This window comes from Cynocephalus volans, chromosome 5 (assembly GCF_027409185.1).
Source record: "Cynocephalus volans isolate mCynVol1 chromosome 5, mCynVol1.pri, whole genome shotgun sequence".
In the NCBI taxonomy this organism is placed as follows: domain Eukaryota; kingdom Metazoa; phylum Chordata; class Mammalia; order Dermoptera; family Cynocephalidae; genus Cynocephalus; species Cynocephalus volans.
This window is the reverse complement of record NC_084464.1, coordinates 108,317,633-108,321,056: the sequence shown is the minus strand read 5'-3', so window position 1 is coordinate 108,321,056 and position 3,424 is coordinate 108,317,633.

Below are 3,424 nucleotides of genomic sequence, written 5' to 3'. Positions count from 1 at the left end.
GTACAGGGGAATGACATGGCCTGATTTATATTTTAATAAGACCATTCCGGATAGTGTATGAGAAACAAACAATGGGAGGACAGCAAGTTGGGCTAGGGAAGGCAGTTAAGAAGCTTCTTGCTAACCTAGTAAGAGACAATGGAGGTTTGGGCTAGGGAGGCTGTTGTAAAGGGGCTAAACGAGGACATGATTTGAAAGTAATGTTCACAGGATTTGATGCTAAATTTAGATGTGGAATGACATAAAGGAACCCAGGATAATGAACATCTAATGTTTTGGGCTGAGCTACTAAACATTAGATGAGATGGGGAAGAGTGGAAGAACATTGAACTTGTTAGGTGAGGAAATCAAGTTTGGTTTTGTACACATTAAATCTGATATGTCTATTAGTGCAAATGTTCAATAGGAAATTGGATACCCTTGAGTCCGGAGCTTTGAGGGGCTTCAGATAAAATCTGAGTAAGCAGCATATGGATGTTTTTTAAAGCAATGAGACAGGATGAGGTTACCTAGTATGTGAATGTAGGGACACAGGCAAAGAGTTCTGAAGACTGAACCCTGGATGCTCTGACATTTAGACAGAGAAAGAGAATGGACGTCTAGTGAGGGTAGAGGAAGACATGGAACCTGAGACATCTGAGAAGACAATGGAAGAGAATATTTTTTACAAAGGGGCTTGTGATCAACTGCTTCAAATGTTGCTAAGCAATTAAATGAGGGTTAAAAATTGACCACTGTACTTGCCAAGATGGCAGCTATTGGTAGAAATGAAAACACTACTCGAGTGGGTTTATGCAAGACAATTAATACTGACAGCTCTTTGGGAGAGTTTTACTATAAAGGGGAGAAAAATAATGGAGTGGTAACTAAATGAGGATATGGATTCCAGAAACGTTTTTTACAGGATGGCAGATCCCATACCATGATTTTATGCTGATGGACACGTTCCATTAAAGAAGGAGACATCGATAAGGCAAGAGGAAGTAGGTGAAAACTGTAGGAAAATATCCCTGACTAGGGCAAGGAGGATGGGATCCAGAACACAGAGTGAGGTGTTGGCCTTAGAAGGAAGCCCAGACAGTTCATCCATCCCTCAGTTTATTCCGATCTCTGCTCAGATCCAGTCAGAGATAACCTCCCAGGACACGACCCCTAAAATTATCTCCTACCTCCCAATCACAGCCTATGCTTTCAACCTCCTTCGTTCAAACTTCTCATGCCTAGTATTACATTAAATATGCATTTATTGATTATTGATCTTTTACCCAAGAATGTAATTACCAAAAGGAAAGGGGTTTTGTTGATTTACTATCCCCAGAATTCATAACATTGCCTGATATATAAGACCCATTTAATAAGTACCTGTTAAGTATTAAATGAGTGAAACAGGAAGGAAAATAGAAAAATGTGTGTGTACAAGTACAGGGAAATTGGTAGATTTGCTGGAGGGAAGAATAATTATTTCTCTTCTCATTGATTGTCTTTTCTCAGAGTAATAAAAGGCAGAATCACCAGCTTGGAAGGGAAAAGAAAGCAGAAATATTTGCCCAGACAACAGAAGAAGGAATACGCTACAAAATGTAGTTGAATTGCCAGGAAATGTCAAGAGACTATATAAGATCTGTGGTCAAAATTGTAAAGTGAGACTGGTTAGTACATTTGTGAGTTTTCTTTCACCTAAAATCTGCCACTTAGGTTCAGACACAGAGAAAATGGAGAGCTGGGTTTAATCAGTGTTGGGGTTTTTGCTGCATGAATATAATGTAGAAAGAGAGGGGATAGAGTTATATCCGTTTCTGAGAGCTGCTGCAACAAATTACCACGAACCTGGTGGTTTAAAATAACAGGATTTTATTTGCTCATAGTTCTGGAGGCCAGAAGTCTGAAATCAAGATGTCAACAGGATTGGTTCCTCTAGAGGCCCTGAAGAAGAAACTGTCCCATGCCTCTCTCCTAGCTGGTGATACTTGCCAGTCCTTGGCTTGTGCCAGTATAACTCCATTCTCCATCTCCATCTTCACATGGCCTCCTTCCCTGGGTCTATATCTCTGCCCTTCATCTCTTCTTATAAGGGCACCAGTTACTGGATTTAGGGTCCATTCTACCCTAATATGACTTTATCTTAACTGCAAAGACCCTATTTTCAAATAAGATCATATTCTGAGGTGCTGAGTGGAATGAATTTTGGGGAGACACTGTTCAACTCATTATAAGGATGGAGGGTTTATGCAAAAAAGTAATTATAGCCATGAACCATAGGGTCTAGTAGGGAAAGATATGTAGGGACATGTACTGGGTGGATAAGGGCCACTGGAAAATAGTCAGGTGAGTGGATTGGCCAACCCCTTGTTGATGAAAGAAATGGAGAAAGGGTACTACAGTAAGTGTGCTGAGAAAGCAAGAGATGGTGGGCAGACAGTGGGAAACTTAAAATTTTGGAGGCAGAGCATTCATTGATAATGTCGAGTTCTAGGGTATAACCATCAAAGAAGCTGGCAGAGGTGTTATAAAGAAAAAGAACATCAGAATTGAGGACAGCAAGGAACTTCGAGGATAGCACATTAGCTGATCATCTGTGGGGAGGTTAAAGTCCTCAAGAATAATGTCAGGAGGGGTGGTAGATGGAAGGGTAGGGAGTCATGTGCTAAAATTCTTAGGGAGTGAGGAAGAAATACCAGGTTGTCAGTTATTACGTCAGTAAGGATGGATGGTAGCCAATTCCTTACGGCACATGGGCATCAAAAGAACTGGAGATTTTAAAGGAGGAACGAGGTAGGTACCCATCCACCTCCAGGTGCTTTGATCACTGTGACATGAGAAAGCAATAGCTTTCTCCTAAGAGTGCCCAGTGGCTGCACCATTCTCAGGGAATATTCAGGTTTCAATTAGAACAAGGACGTACTTAGAATAAGTTGAAGACAGAGAGGATTCTTCTGGCAACAGCATGATGGAGGGGTTTGAGAAGTGATCAGACCAGTGGGAGATGGATCAGACTACAGAATGTACACTGCCATGGAGGCGAGAGGCTGGGGAGGAGGTTTGGCCAGGGAGACTTCTGGTGGTGGCAGAAGCAGACAGGGCAGCGCGGCCCTCCACCGTAGGGACCGACTGTAATTTAGTCGGTCCTTCTCCTAATTTGGTGCATGTGACAATCCCTATATTCTCAGTATTATAAATCACTCTAGAATGAATATCTAGTACCCCTTCCCAAGTGTTACAGCAACTGCACCTTCAGACTGTAGGTGGTCCACCATGTTTATTAATATCATCTTCTCACTGAAATGAGAGTTTGAGGCCTTGAGCACTGGGCTTGTGAATTATCTAACTTCTTTATTCATAGCACCTTGCACATAGTATGAGTTTCAAAATGGTGGCATTAGTTATGGTTATTTAAAATTCTAAAAATAAAACAGTCTTCAGTTCT